The sequence below is a fragment of the Hesperophylax consimilis genome, chromosome 9, assembly GCF_061612785.1.
Source record: "Hesperophylax consimilis isolate HC1 chromosome 9, BYU_Hcon_1.0, whole genome shotgun sequence".
Taxonomy (NCBI): domain Eukaryota; kingdom Metazoa; phylum Arthropoda; class Insecta; order Trichoptera; family Limnephilidae; genus Hesperophylax; species Hesperophylax consimilis.
Genome location: NC_142844.1, coordinates 31,350,892 through 31,368,492, shown reverse-complemented (window position 1 = coordinate 31,368,492; position 17,601 = coordinate 31,350,892). Strand labels below are relative to the sequence as shown.

Here is a 17,601-nt window from a genome sequence, read left to right as displayed (position 1 = left end):
CACATGCTTTTATTTACCGAAATTGCTTTCTTAATCGTTTTTCTTGCCAAATATATTTTTTGATAAAAAATATATTCAAGGTCAAATAAAATATCTTTGCCAAAATGATGAGAAATTTTTTAATCGTTTTTGTCGCATTGAACAATAGCCAGGTCTTGTCGCTACATTCGTTAGCCAAATTGTATTTATTTTATTAATCAGAGCCATCCACACAATTTTCGGACTTTAACACGACTTTGGTCCAAAAGCCTTATCTATCGGTTTCAAGGATTCTTAAATATAATACTGGACAATTGATGAATGAAATAGTTGCACCGTTAGACGAGTCGAGGGACATAAGTTGTGCAAAAATATAATGATAGTCGAGTCAATCATAAATTTGTGAAACTTTTTTAATGTTGAGTTGTTGAAATCACCGACCTTTATTGACAATCACCAGAAGACCAGAAACAAAAAAAACAAGGATATTTTAGCTATGCAAGTTTTATCCTATTTTCAGCAAAATCAAGCAATTATAAAAAAAATTGTTACTCTGTGGTCTTTTAGGTGGCTTAGCAAGAAAAAATGTCTAAAAAATGTATTAAAATAACATGAAAAAATAATAGCCTTTTTGTAAATTTTTAATGTAGCCCATTTTTTAAAAAGTTTTTTTGGTTAGAATTTTTGAGACACAAGTATTTTTTGTATTTTTATAATGATGATTTGAACGTGGTTAATATTTAATTTGTAGAGGTAGGTTCTCAATTAAAATGATTAAATACATATGTTATCCTTATCTAATGATTACAAATCAAGTTATTTTAATCGGATACATCATTGCTATTTCCTTGTTTCAGAATATGGAAAAGTTAATAAACAAGGATAAATTAGAAGCTAGTAATTATTGATTATGATTTTAATATTTGCTAAGGTTAAACCAACACCTACAATTAGCATACATAATATGTAAATAAAAGACAATAATTTAATTAAAAAAATAATCTCACAAAGTAAGAGCACATATTTCCGGATTATGATTCAAGTTCCTGGATACCTCGTAATTAAATTACTATACAAAAATAATATTTTCCTTCAATTATTTTAATGCAAATCAAAGAGTAAGTGATTTTTTTGCTAAACTTTACATAACCTGTGAAGTTATGATGTTAATAACACAATTTACGTTGTTTCCGAGAATCTTCACTTTGACTTCTCCGTAAATTATCATTTTCTATAAACAATTTTTACCCCATCAAATAATAGACATGATGGTTTTCCTATCATGAAAAAGGAAAAACTTGAGGGATATACCACGGATATTTATTTTATTTTACTTATTTATGCTTCCGTAGAACTTTTTCATTAAAGACGTTTCTACTACATTGGTATTTTGACATATACAAAAAAAATTAAATTCCCAGTTATATTCATGGAAAATCAACAGATCAGGAACAAAAGCAAATAGATGTCTTTAACTAACCATTCTCGTATTGATGAAGTTTATTATCCTCGTAAAGATATTGTTGCGTTTCATTTGGATTCAACGGTAAATTTAATCTCATAAGATGATAAGAAATATGGTGCTGGTGTAAAATGTGATTCCGTGTTTGAGGATGTTTTTTGTTTCAATAGTTATCACTGACGAAATATGAATTATTGGTCTAGGGTCATTGCCGAACTTTCCTCTCATTTAGTAAAATGTAAGTAACAGAAGATTAGTGTACATGAACACATTCAATAAACTAGCATTTATAGAAGGGAAGTTTGGGGTAAATATAAATTAATTAAGATGTAAAATTAAACTCTGAAAAGTTATATCTTAACAGAGGGTTTTAAGAAGCAATATATAAGTAATTTTAAGAACATAACCGCAGATTTTTTTGACATGCTCTACATAGGTGTCTCTAAGTATTATAATTCCCCTGAGAGCCTTTGTCATCAAAAGAAAGGGAGGAAGTTCTGGGAAGAAAAAACGTATGAAGAATGTATGAATCCATCCCTTCCACTGCTGTGCAAGGCGATGTTGTGAGAGAGTCCTACTGCAGAAGTCAAAAGATGTCCCTTACCCAGTCTCTCCTGATCCGGCCTGCCATGCAGTTGGTGGACAGACGCACCTGTCATCAAGACCAGGACAAACCTCCCTCCATAACGCGGGAACCCCTGCTAAGTCACCAAACGAGCAAATCACTTGGGGTGACCTATGGCAGCAGTGTTAGCTATCCAATAAATTGTTCTTGAGGCGGCGGTATCCCTAACCCCCTCACAACTTGGTTGAATAATAGTAAAATGCACTTGAAATGAAAACTGTGCTACACAAATGTGATATTATTATTATTATTGACGGATTTCCATCTTTGAACAGTCATGTGGGAATTTCTGTGTTTATTCTTTTAGTATTTCAATGGAATGCGCTCCGGCAAACTAGGGTCATTGACCCATTCGGAATCGAAAAGACAGATGGGAGACATACCACGCGCTTGCCAAAAATTTGTGCAAAGTTAGGTTATTTGTCGCTCGAGGAAGAATGTACTTTAATTATTCTTTGATGCTCTCAATATCCCGATTGTGGAATAATTTGATTGGATTTTGGTATTTCTTAAAAACTACACAATATCAGACGAAAACCTAGATTGACCTCTATATTTCCCATACAACATCTCAAAATACGACATAGACCTTTTGTAAAGAGTGAGTTAGAATTATATACGTATACATATTTATGAATTGCTGGTATTAATATTGTTATTATTGTTAATATTGCAAATCACTTCACACTACGATAACATAATATTATTCTTGAACTGTTGCTAAACGACTTCCGCAATCTTGGAAAAGCATTACTCACATTATTTTCAAGACTGCGCCAATGCAAACTTCTTCTCGTTAACTAATAGATAATTCTCTCGGTTATCTGGTGGCATTCTGCCTTCTAACTATCTGCCAGCTAACTAGTTTAAGGTTAAAGTCCTCGAATAAACTTTGAATGAAGGAAAATTATGTTTTAAAATCGATACAACTGTAAAACATAGTTGATACTTGATGACCGATGAAAAATATTGTGTCTTTATAAGCGGCTATTTTTCGGTTACATTTTAAACTTAGAAATAATCAGCGAGTGATTGAAAAAGCAGACTACCTTCTGTGTATAATGAGAAATTTTTCGATGGCTTACTGTTGCTTTCTTTGGAATGTATCCGTTAAATAAAATAATACCGCACAAATCGCACTTTTATTCAAACCACAAGATTATATTGCGAAGAAGGTGCTGTTGCTACCTCCCAGCTTGCATGCCTTTTATTGACCTCCGTGTATTTATTATGTACCATTTACATAGCAATCTGTTTGTTTTCAAGTTCAACTGAATTATTGTAAATGTCATTTTCAAATATGCTTTTCAAATACACTTCGAAGGCGCGACTTTACCCTTATTTGTAATTTAGTGATTATTCCTATCAAATCCGCTGCCAGAGAGCCATGGAGAGAAGTTTGACACGAATAAGAAAACAGGACAGAGTGAGATGAAGCAAAATAAGGGAGATAACTAATGTTGTTGATATATTTACCCGAATAGACCAACAAAAATGGAGATGGACAGGTCATATGATCCGAGACCCACAAGAGAAATGGTGTAAAAATGTCACTGACTGGTATTCCAGAGATGGCAAGAGAAGTAGAGGACGTCAACACGTGAGATGGGAAGACGACCTAAAAATCACGGCTGGACATCAATGGGAGAAGAGTAGCGCGTGACAGGTCCCAATGAAAATTGTTAGAGGAGGCCTATGCCAAGAGGCAAACTGAGCTTCGGGATATATTATAACAAACAAAACATTTCTAATATTAATATACCTAACAGAAGTTCAGAATAAAGGCTTATAATTATTATTATATTCTTATCAAATTAAAAGAACAAATATAAGGTGATAAAAATATTTGGAACAACAAAAAACACTGTTTTTATTCCTAGTTTTATTGATGTATTTAAATAATAACCGGTGCCTCACATCCTCAGTTGAACATTAACAATGTCTGTGCCTGCTCAATTGATACCCACATTAACGTATTGAATAACAACAATTGGTTACCTACCTTTAATAAATACATATTATCAAAAAAAAGCAAATGGCAGGTCGTGCACAAAATATTGTTTCGGGATAATCAAATATGTATGTCAAGCGAGAAATTAGTGATAAAAACACAAAGTCGTGTATGTTTATGCACCACTTACTCGTATAGTGAATATGTTTATGTTCCAATTTTAACATGGTTTTTTTTGCTATGACAGCATGCTCCTGATAAAATATTAGTCATTCAGAATATATTGAGAACACGTGTTCTTTTCCGTATAGATATCATGGCGGCATGCTACAATTTAAGTTTGTCAGTATAAATATCAGTATTTGTATAAACACGTGTCCCTCCGTCCGCATAAAATATATATTTGCTTTTGACTGATACTTTGTTACGAATTCTTTCATTTTTTTTCGTTATGGGCCGGCAATCACATCTTCAACAGGAAAACGAATAATTTGAACAGATTTTTCATAAATAAACAGTATTTCATATCAGCAAGTTTTCTCCGTGTATATTCTTTTCAGCAAAAGAGTATGTACTCGAAAGAGTGAAAGCAGACCACATTTAATTTTGACATAGAGTAACACCGAAATGTGTTTATAACAGATAAAGTTTTAAGTTCTGAACTTTTCCCGTTTTCCGACAGTTTCCCGTAAGTGGTACTGAATAAAACTGGTTCTTTCGATTCTGTTTGAAAAAACAAAAAAGTCACGGTCATAATTTTACCATTACCAAACACACACATGGAAGTTGGTTAGAGTTGTGACCACAATCTCTGGGTTCATTCATTACTCCAACGAAATCCAACAAAGACATTGAGTTCTGAAATTTAGTTCACAGTAATCCGTTTGTAGTACTAACTGAATGTTTTCTTTCCATATTAGAGAATGTGTGAATACGTTAAGTTACTTAACGCCTGTATCTACTGTAGATAACCATAACAAGTATTTTGGCTGGATTCACATCGCAGTCAAGACAGTGGTGAATGCAACTGTCATTCCTGGATTTTATTACATTTGATGATGCAAGTCAACAAAGACATTATATGTATTGTTTCACATTGTTTTTACACAAACAATGTTGAATTCTGTGAGTCTAAACTTAAACTTTATATGTTATGTTCCGGACTTCAGTTTGTAGTAACCTTGTTGTGGGCACCGACTGTTCGTTTTCAAACAATATTTGAGAAAAATGTTCTGCCTAATACATAGTGTCTAACTATAACCAGCATCTTGGAAAGAGTGGCTTACACATTTCCTAGTTGAAAATGTTCTGCCTAATACATAGAGTGTCTAACTATAACCAGCATCTTGGAAAGAATGGCTTACACAATTCCTAGTTGAAAATGTTCTACCTAATACATTGAGTGTCTAACTATAACTAGCATCTTGGAAAGAGTGGCTTACACAATCCGTAGTTAAAATGTTCTGCCTAACACATTGAGTGTCTAACTATAACCAGCATCTTGGAAAGAGTGGCTTACGCAATCCCTAGTTAAAAATGACATTTTGTGTTTAGTTCTGCACCTGCAGCACCTAAAACTGTTTTTTTCTTTACGATATTAGAGAAAAACGTACGGTCCTAATACGTAAAGTACACAATAATAGCATATTATACTTTGGCGGTAGTCGCTGGCGGATAATCTGTGGATTCAGTTATTACTCTTAACGACTGAGATCAACAATGACACTATGTCTTGACTGATAATAATATGACACAACTCTAATCCACCGACAGACATTTTTTGTTTTGGTGAATATTCATTATTTACCTGATGCAGAGATTTAAAACTAAATCACAGATGAAACGCTTTGCACTAATGATCCTTTTAATTTTTTGATTTTAAATTAAATTTGACCTTCCTTCTTTGTGAAAAAAAGGAAATATGCTAATAGAATCTTTCACAAAATACAGTGCAGTGATTAAGAGCAAAATATTTCTAGATTTTCCTTAAAATATGCATAATTTCACGATCCCGAGGCGTCTTTGTTGGAAAAGAATCTCAAAATGCCTTTTTATGCTAAAATGATATCCTTTTCGTACCAACTTGTTTTGCTTTTTTTTTCTAAAACCACTTTGAATATTTAGTTTAAGGATGTATTATTTATGTGTATGATGTAACTCGTAATATAATTTTGCAACATTATCAAACATATTAATTTAGGTTGACGGTGCGTGAAATGTGAAATATATCTACGTGAATTTAATCATGTTCAATGAACTCAAATTTGCTTTGGATTTAACTGTAATTTTTTAAATTATAACTACTTGTGTGAAGATTCAGACAAGATATAAAGTAGATACCTATAGCAAAATATTTTAACACAAAATTATTTTATTATTACCTTTTTCAATATTGGAATTTTAATATCCCGTCATTTTTCATGGGTCTGGGTTAGTACAGATATATTACTATTTAATGCAACTTGCTACAAGTAAATAGTATATTTCAAAATTCTTCTATTGATAATATGAAATCATAAAAACACACATTTGACATGCATACATAATTTGAAGACCTCAGCGAAGGCAGAACTGTAACCTGATTAAAACGATGTAGCGTTATATCCTTTTGAAAGATGAAAATTATACCATATAGTAAAATTCAAGTTTTGGCACGCTCCCACATACGAAAATCATCTAAAATTCCTTAACCCAAAAGTAAAACAATTACTTTTTGTTTTTCACCAACTCCACACATTTCAGCTATTATTTATATTTTATTTTATAGAGCTTCCTTAGGGAAGATTTGTTGAACAGAATTTGAACAATTCATCAAATTGATTTTCAATTTTTGTGAAGGTTCTATTCAAGTTCTGTTATTATTTCAGTTTTGTGAAGCCCCTGGCCAATAATGCTATAATACTATAACTTGAATAGAACGTGAAAATCAACTTTGAAATTTGATGAATTGCTCGAATTCCGTGAATACTCTTTTAAACTATTTGAAACTGTACTATTTTTTAAATATTTTTGAATGCGGCTGAATGATTTTTCTTAAACTAATACCGGAAGCCACAGATAATTTGAACAAATAATTTTCATATTTTTAATGTTAAGTGTTCAATTTTACGATATTATTGCTCTTTTTAGACAAAATATTTTTATTTTATTTTTATTTAATTTTTTATTATTTTTATTCAATTAATTATTATATTGATTTCATTTTTATAATTTTAATTTAATTTTATTTTATTTTTATTTCTTGTTTAGGACGGTAGGAATTAACAATACATAAGCGGGAGGTAACAAAATTTTACATGGTATTTTATACAGTAAAAAAAAAAGAAAAAGAGGTTAAGTATTAAAAACTAGGGGAAAAAAATCAAGGATATGAGAATTGTGCATGTCTCTCAGTCTTAACGGCCTTGAAAAAAAATTATGATTAGGATTAGAATAGGACACTGTTTTGAAATGTATTTAAAATTGCAACAAATAATTTTCATTTTTGTTAATATCAATTACCGTAATGTTATTTTAAGTGGTAAGAATTTATGTCGGTAAAAAAATCAATCACCTTACTAAATATATGTAATTCACTGTTTCAATAAAAAACACTTTATTATGTACGCTCTGCTAGTGACAATTATTTTTCGCGTTACAGCCTTTTCACCACCCAATAATCAACATTGTCATCCTGAAATGCAGCCACTTATAAACAATGCATTAAATCTTTTCAAAAACCATTCACTTCGTTTCGGATTTTTATTGCTTTCTTTGCTATTCAGAAGAAATCGACAAAGACTAAAGTATATTACGTTTCTCGCATATAGGTGCTTACTTACAAGTTGCTAATGTTGAAAAACAAATTGTTTTGTCATTTACAAATTAAAATTATGAAAAGCATTAGTACTTTTTAATGTTGTAAAAATTGTCTAGCTGGAATATTAACTTACAAAAAACCAATACAGATTTGACGTGGGAGAGGGAGGGTTGTCATAATTTGTTTTAATACTATTACTATTAGTTTCAAAAAATATATTTATTTTTGAAATCATTTTAAATAGTGGCGCTTGTTAGTGAATTCACCTCAGCTTGTTAGTGACTTCACCTCAGCTTGTTAGTGACTTCACCTCAGCTTGTTAGTGACTTCACCTCAGCTTGTTAGTGACTTCACCTCAGCTTGTTAGTGACTTCACCTCAGCTTGTTAGTGACTTCACCTCAGCTTGTTAGTGACTTCACCTCAGCTTGTTAGTGACTTCACATCAGCTTGTTAGTGACTTCACCTCAGCTTGTTAGTGACTTCACCTCAGCTTGTTAGTGACTTCACCACAGCTTGACAATCCCAGTGGAAGCAGTATTTATACAACGCATTTAATTTCAATAATAATGACATCATTATTATTGTTTTATACTGATAAAAGAGAGATATCAATATTATCAAAATAATACACGTTTTTCATATTTATCTACCTTATTTATAATGTATCGTTTTTATTACATATTCGATAAAAATCACATGTCTTTTTGTGAACGGCAGTACACTAACAATATTTTAGTTGCTGAAATCGATTGATGAAATATAAGAATACCAGTTTAAGTAGGTAATACATTGAGACATCCTTTATTCACACAAAACCAGCCAAGGTCGATCACAAAACGTTGTTAAATATGCACCGTGTGAACGTGTTTCGTAAATTGGAAATCCGATCCATTATAAACGATTTTTAAAATAAAAATTTTACCATTAAACTAGGATTGAGTAATTTTACAAAAATACATGTAAAGTTAGGCACTAAAAAATAAGGTAGGTACATGGTCCAAACAAAAAAATTGAAATGTTACATTCAAATAAAACCAATTAACGCATTTTCTATATTATTGAAAAAAAAAACTAGATAAATATCATACCGCTTTAAGACAAACGGGTATCTAATTCCTAATCATAAGTGAGTATTTATGTCAGTGAATAAGTTGGAGAATAGTAGAAAAGTTTATTCGCTGTACACGGTGTCGACTGTAAACTGGAAAATCTACATCACATAAAAACCCAGATAACATAAAATAATTTAGATTTGACCATTTAGATTTTCTTACATTTTTTTTTCGGAAACTTTTTGGTTATGAAACTATTGGCTTGTTCTACGCTTTGACCATTTTAAAAGAAATTTAATAGTAGATAGCAAACATTTAGTAGTAGATTTTTTTTTTAAATTTGACCTTTTTAACTCCTCGAACTTTATTTACTCGAAAATGAAAGCCCTAATTAAAATAAAACCCAAAATCGACTCCAAACGTAATGTATTTTTATACGTTTTCCGCTTATACCACGAGTTTCCGGACATTAGTTTATGTACGAGTAAGTTTTTATCATAAAAAACAATTTTTTCCTTCATTAAAAAGTCAACTCAATACTATCCATATTTTTAGACTCGATTAGGAAAATGACAAGGAATATTATTATTCATTACGTTTATTATTATTAATTATTTTGTTAAATTTTTATCATTTAAAGCAGTGCTTCGCAACCGTTGTGCCGTGGCACACTGGTGTGCCGTGAGCCGGACACAGGTGTGCCGCGGTCAAATTCAATGTATTTGACATTTTACAATATTTCATTATGTATTTAATACATAATGACAAAATATTTTTCATAATATTGTCTATTTTTCATTGTCTGCAAATACTGTTAAAAGACGTATTCACAATATATTAGAAACACTGATTAGAAAACTGTTATTGGCTAAAAAATTTGCGCTTCAGATCAACGAAACAACCGATATTAAAAATAAAGCATAGTTGATAGCTATTGTACTTTTCGTTGACGCGGACTTTATTGGGAGATTATTTATTTTGTAAGGAGGTTCCAAAGCGACCTACCGGTGAAGAATTTTTTCAAGTAACCGATGATTTCTTAAAAAATATAAAATAATAAATGGAGCAATTGCATTGCTGTTTGCACGGATGGCACTGCGGCAATGACGGGTAGTAAAAAGGGTTTTGTCTCTTGTTTAAAACAAAAAAATCCAACGTTACAATTTACACACTGCTGCATACATCGAGAAGCATCGATGGTCAAAACTTTACCGGAGGAACTTTTGAATACGACATATTTTAGCTTTGGTGTGCCGAGGAATTCTAGGAAGAAATTTGGTGTGTCGTATGTGAGAAAAGGTTGCGGAGCACTGATTTAAAGCAATCAAACTTCAGCACAGATGGATGAGAATCTGTTATTCTGCAGTGAATTCCTGGAAAACGAGATAAATATGGCATTCGCAAGATTCTAGCGTACCAGGGCCTATTTTTATGAACGATTATGTTTTTATAATATGCATATTTTTTTATAATGAAGGATATTCTTTAGATCGTGTTATCATATATTTAATCCGAAGATTATCAATTGTTTATTTCAATTAATAATTAACTAAAGTAATTTAATTTAAATTTAATTTGTCGTGAACTTGAAATAATCTCTATTTAAAAGGAATTAAGATTTTTAATGAATTACTGACATCTGACAGATGTTAAGGAAGCTAAAAGTCTTGCTGCTTTTCATGGGTTATGCCTAAATATGAGAAAGAATAAGTTTTAGATGTATTGAATAGTGTCCTTAATGTCATAGAAATAAGTTTAAAGGTATATACTAGAATTAAAAAAAAAATTATAACTAAATAAAAACACACAAAAAATTGTTTGATTTACGTAGGTGAATACAAAAAACTTGTTGTAAAATATTTAGTAAAAATATGATATCATTTTAATTAAAGTGCGTAGAACGTCTAGTAAAAATATGGAGACGGTAAATAAAGCTTAGAGACTAACCAACCGACACTGGATGTAATCTGTATTGGGTAACGCCCAGGAGAAAAATAAATAAAAAATTTTAACATTCAGTGTTTTAATTAATTTTTGTGAGGGTAAATTTGATTACGATTGTTACTAACGAAGTATTTTCCTTACAATATACCGTACCAATAATAATTCAACGGCGCATGTGTGAACTCAATACTTGCTTTATGCTTGCGTGTTTCCTTTGTGGTTACTAAAAAACATCTTTTTCAGATATTATTTTGAATTAGCAATTCAAGCCGCCTGAGTATGACGTTTATGAATAGTTTGTTTATCAGTGTTCACACAATAATTTACTTAAACGCGAAAGTTACGAGGTTCCGCATAATTTTATTTATGTAGATTTTTAATAGGTCAATTACAACGTTGCCTGATGAAAGAAGAATTTTGTTATCAGTCTACAGAATAATATGCAATATACACGGGACGTCATAAAATAGGTAAAAAAATCTGTGAAACAGGTAAATAAGCAGGGGTCTTAAACCCTAGCTTACCCATTTTTTACAGATTTATACAAGTTTCTCGTTAATGTTAGTTTTAAGTTCCAAAAAAAACTTATTTTTGAAGATAATATCTGTACATTTGTTAAGCGGAAACGTTAATAAGGTATGTAAAATTCCCTCAAAAAAATCGCATAGTAAGTTCCGAAAATTATTTTAAACACGTTTTGTTCTGTTATTTAATATGTTATAGGCATGAAATAATTCACAGTGTATCTTTAAATGCAACTAAATCATTTGTTAAAAGACTTTTGATATGTTTCAAACGAGTAGTGTTTTATAAAATATTGATCATTTTCGCCTAATTATTATCGTTTTAAATATAAGCGCGCTCCCTCTAACATTCGTATTTACATATCTCCCTTTCAAACTACCTTTGAACGCTTACTACGGGATCTTAAAATGCACGGGCATTATTGTAATGCTAATTTTTTAAATAATGAATGAGAATGTATGACATTTCAGTATTATTTTCAATTGGCAAAGCCTTAATTCGCGTTTATATACTAGTCCCAGCGAGAGTTCGTACATACGTCATCGTTCAAGTATCTTCTGTCTTTTTGTTTTCATACAAGACGTATGAAAAGGAAGAGAACGGTCGTCTATGACTATGACTTAGTACAAACCTTTGCTGGGACTAGCATACGAGTAGTTTTCGTAAAACACAAAATGCTTCCCGGTGTTTTCGAAATCGGTTAAGACTTAGCCGACATAATAAATTGTTCGGTAAAATAAATAATATATTTATTAAGTGCTGATGTAAGTATACCCACTACGTACGTAATGTGAAATGATTTCGATTAAAGGAAGATAAAATAAACGTGATAGCCGTACTGACTTGTGAAACAGAAGCAGCTGCTGTTGACACATTATTATGTCGATTGATAACAAAGTATAGTTTGTTTCATTAATTTTTATTTGTCGGTTGTCGCAACAAGCTAGCTTATTGAACAAAATACATTATATTTGTATATTACAGTTATCACAGGTAAAAAATTACAACATAGAACAATAAACTGAACAGCAACATTGAGATAATATATAATATAGCAATTATGATTTAGTTTTTTCTTATCATTAAAATGCCTGCATCCATTGTTTTTTTAATTGCACTTAACAGTGAAATAACGACGGGGGAACAATTAATTCTGATTCATTTTAGCCTTTTTCATAACAAATATTTTTGTTATTTTTTTAATGATAAACAAATGTTTGTAAGACAATGTTTTTATGCATAGCACAAAGGATAATACATTATTATAAGCAATAATTAGTCGCAATAAAATAAAATAAAAATAAATTTTTATTTTAACTCGCGAGATATTTTCAATTTGTATTTCTATTACAGGCGTACAATTATTTGTATTTATATTATTATATTTTACAGGTAAAAATATTTCACCAACAAATGTAGATATAATAAGTCTCGACGCCATCTAGTGGGAAATTTAGCACTAACAAAGCCTTTCCTACAAAAATAAAGTTGGTTGTTTACAGGTGAAAAAATATACAATAAGCAGTAATTGTTGATTGAAGTACTTGTACATATTAAATTATTTGGCGGGTTGGAAATAAGCCGACGTGGCTCAGTGGTTCAGAGGGTCTGCATTTACTTATAATAATTTATTAACTATTTTTGTAGTGATTGTTTTAATTTTTTCACTGCCGAGATAATAATATGCTCTCCATTGACCTATTAATCACTCGCGTACCGACTTCAGTACATTCTATTCAGGTGTATAAATAATATTAAAGTTTAAGTAATTTTTATTTGCATGTAGTGTCTGTTAAATAAATAATTATTTATTCAATTTTCTAAGAATCTAAATTTATAAATAAAACGTAATTAGCTAAAATTATATAGTTGCTATTTTTTAAGAAAACATTGTGGAGGTACATTAGAAACTAGCGCGATAAAAAATGTAAGTAGGTACGATTATAAGTTTCTAGGCCATTACAAAAATAAGTGATTATTCATTTCTAATACTTTCCAAAAATTTTGCAACGTTTCAAATAATTTAATATGATATATAAATATATATCATATTAAATTATTAAATTATTATAAACACAAACATTCCCGGGTTACGAATAACCTGAAAATATTTGAAAATCTCCTACTGCCAAGACAGTAAGCTGAAAATGTTGCTTGTGTTGTGATGGAGGACGCGATGTCTACACGGCCACCGATCGGTCTAATGATAAGATTTTTACTACTGACGAATTCTTCTAGTGTCCACCTTTTTGTGGCGAAATATGATAAAATACAAGATATTTGTTTATTTTGTCTTGGTTTTGCTTTACTTCGAGGACAAAACAAATTTATTATAATGACCCCATAGATGAGGGTTCCTTCGCTTTTTGTTAATTAAATAAAGATAATATTTATAGCAAACAAAAGCAAATCAATGTCAACTCGAAAAAAGATGTGGGAGAAACAAGAATAATATTTTAAAAAGTTTTATTTAACAAATTTTAATCATTGACGGTTGTATAGTATGCATCTTGAAAAATATCTCATTGTAAACAAGTTTTTTTCTAGTGAAATCCGATAAAATTAAGTTATTGTCAGACAGAATAAAATTAGTGTGATTCATTAAACACTTGAATATTATCTGATTGAAAAAAACAAGTTGGCTTTAATTATCTAACTAATCTGTCAAGTTTGTTATTTGTCGTTTATAAATGTCCAAGAGTAAACAAATTAAAAAAATTATGCAAATGAATTTATGGAACCTACCTATTATGTAAGTATCTTCTAGATCAGATATAGAGTTGACATTTAAAAATTAATAATTCTTCAAAAGTAAATTCGTGAATAATGAGAATATTGTATTTTTCAGGCATGTAGGTAACAATTCTGAGCTTTAATATAATATTGAGTGTCATCCAAATTCTTTACTTTTTTAAATGTCAATTCTTCATTTAAAATGTTTTTTTACCTACGTAAAGACTAATGTTTTTATTTAATTTTATCAAGTTTAATTTGTACAGCTGCATTTTAATTTTAAGTTCTTGTTTTAAATATTCAATAAGATTATTATGGGACAATATAGTCAGATGTTTGATTCATCAGTGTAAAGCGAGGCAGATATATTATAGTAGTATAAAAGCCCAAGTATTAGATTCATCTCAACTAGAAATCACGCATGCGTAATCTCTGTACTAGGTTAAACAATAAACTAAAGTAATCCAAGTTCAGACTATCATTTGATAATTCCATAAAATTTATTATATCAGTTGTACAGCCAATATAAGATATATGTAACAATTTGCAAATTAATTTTACTACTCGTAGAGTTTTAGTTCAATGGTAAAATTTCAGTATCACGCGAAGAAAGATAGCACGAATGGAATTTGTTTACTATGCAAAATATTAGTATAGTACATAATAGGTAACTGAAATAGGTGAGAAGCTAGATAACTTTGGTACCTTTAACAGCAGTTATCTTATATTTGACCTGAATAATACCAACACTACTTTTCATCTCGTGTTGTTTATGTTTAGTTTAAAACCACACGATATTTACTTTCTATTTCTCATGCACGAAGAGACGCAATTTTCTCTACGACCAATGACATACAAAAAATAACAACCGCGTTAAATTTGCTTTGACTTGAGAAAATATAATAAATCAAACAATTTAATTTCCTTATGCACAAAATTTAAAAAACCGGAACAGCGATATATGTGACAGTCGCGTGTGAATATTATAAAAATATTTTTTGAAATTTAGACAAGCGATAGTACCTACTATTTTTATAGCGCCATTTTTGTGAAAAATCTCTTCAGGGGTCGTCCACCTACATATAATATAACAAAACGAGTATTCTTTTCAACTTGAAAAAACAATTCAAGTCTCATTTCGTGATTTTCTAAGAGTACCTAACTAAAATTAAGTAAGTAAGGAAGGAGAAAGAAGGTAAAATAAGTTAGGTTCCTGTGTGTTGTATTTATCTATCTATTATTGACTAGTAATTGACAAAAGATTTTAAAACCCTAATGTGTTAAAATTTTGTTTTTGTTGTCTAAATTAGGCAAGAATCTATTAACACAATCTTATTTGTGCTTCCTAGGATACGGAATAAATTAAACTGAAGAATTATAACGACCACTTTTCGTCCTATACCCAAAGTATTCGTATTTTTTACGCGCCTACTTCCCAAGACAACGTGTATACCTTGAATTTGACTGTAGTGAAATATAAGTGTATTAAAAAAACACTTCTCTGACTTACCGTTCATTGCTCCATTGGAAACATTCTCTTTGACTCGCCTTGACATTGGCTCTTCCGCTCCATAGGCGAAGCAGTAAGCAGCTGACATTATATTATACAATTGACATTGAATGTTAACGTTTTTTTCTATTTTTTTCAGTACGATCCGCAATCACTCGATTTGTCTATTGTTCCTTATATATTTTATTTATTCATTAAAATTTTTTTTAAAATATTGTTCCTTACACTTACTTAAAATATAAACTTTAGACTGGAAAATGAGAAGCAAAACAAGTGAAATGTTATGGATAAGTTTTCTTTTAATATACTGTAATTTCTTCTCATTTCAGATGTTTTTTTTATTTTATTTAAAAAATCAAAATTTAGCAGTGTTTTTACAGTGTACCTAATGTATTTTATCAACAATTTATTTTCATTGCTGACTATATATTTATATTTTTTCAAATTATTACATGAAATTTAATGATTCTCAGATAAAAAAAGTGGGTGTGTCAAGCCTACGCAAGACAGAAGTGAAACTTCTAGTTTCAGCTGATGCTTGGCGTGGCGCAGTTCGCTGGTGTCTGAGAGAGAGGAAAGAAGAGAAGAGAGAGAACGTTCGTGAGCGGCTCCCCCACCTCAACAAGGTTTCACTTCAAAAATGCCACAGCCGAGAATCGAACCTCGCTTAACTGATTGAAAGCCAACCACGCTGAGCACCAACTGTAAGCAAAGCCGCATAAATTGATTATATTATGTAGGTTCTGAAAATATGAGAGCTTGTTATGTTTTATAATGTTACCTACATCACACCCAAAATATAATATATTTTTAAAAATAATGTACAATGTACAGAAATAGAATCCCACACAAGATCGCGTAGTGCGCTCTAGCGAACGGATATTTTATCAGAGGGAGATAGTTTTAATTTTTTTTTCTGTAAATTATTACATATTATCAAAATAAATAAATTAATTAAATAAATGTAATACAATTATCATAATATACGGATTAGATAATAATTTTAATCCAACACAATAACGCAAAGCGCGCTCTAGCGGAGTAATGTTTTATCACAGTGAGATAAGTGTTTTTATTATTTTGCAATATTATTTTCTTTTAAAAAATGTTCTGACCTACTAAAAAATAAGATATTGAATGAAAAAGGCGTTAAAACAAAAAAATAATGTGCGATGGCCGAGAATCGAACTCGGATCAACTGCTTGGAAGGCAACTATGCTGACCATTACACCACCAACGCCAGTTGTCGGGATGAGCTAAGAAGCATTTATATGTTACTTCAAAACTTTGACTAGATCAAATGAACTTTAATCGGTGGTGGGGGTACCCGCATTTTCGTTTCGGTCATGAGTCGGTTTTACTCCGGTCCTCGAAATTGCATGACGCGCGTAAAGAAGTTTCACTTCAAAAGATAAATAATATAAAGACTTGATTCAAATTAATTTGGAATTTTTTTTAATAATTATTTTATCCTAAAATGTGATTTTCTGCATACAGTGAACTTTTCATGACAAAAATGTTTAAAGTCAAATATTTGTTATGTATCAATATTTTTTAATATTAAGTTATTTTGTTTGGCATTGAAATAATGGTAAGTACATTTTCGCATTAGAAGACCTGTTCGTCACTGGAAGAAAAAAAGTTTATTTTTTCTTTCATTCGTCATTGAGAGTGAACAAAAACATTTTTTTGGCATTATTATGTTGTTAATAATATGTTAATCGTCAGAAACCTTTTTTTTGGCAAAGTGTATTACAGAGAATTGTGTAATTTTTTTTCAATAAACATGAGATATTTTACGTTGCTTAGAAAATAATACATAAAAAATTTAACAATAGACCTAGAGATATCATTTAGCAGCACCATACCTCTTGCCATGCTATGCTGGGATAGAACCTCCTTTTACCACGAGAAATACATAGCAGGTCGTGGTGTCGACCCTGGCGGTAGTTGTTCGGTACGAACAATTAATAGCATTCCAATAGGTATGGTCTGTTATTAAAATAGTTTAATATTGTAC

At 30.6% G+C, this 17,601-nt stretch overlaps 1 protein-coding gene across 2 annotated transcripts in view; it reads right to left on the bottom strand.

Moving 5' to 3' along the window:
* The window catches only part of LOC149421238 (ATP-binding cassette sub-family G member 1), a 129,357-nt gene that overhangs the window by 101,182 nt on the left and 10,574 nt on the right, over window positions 1-17,601 (bottom strand). The window lies entirely within an intron of this gene.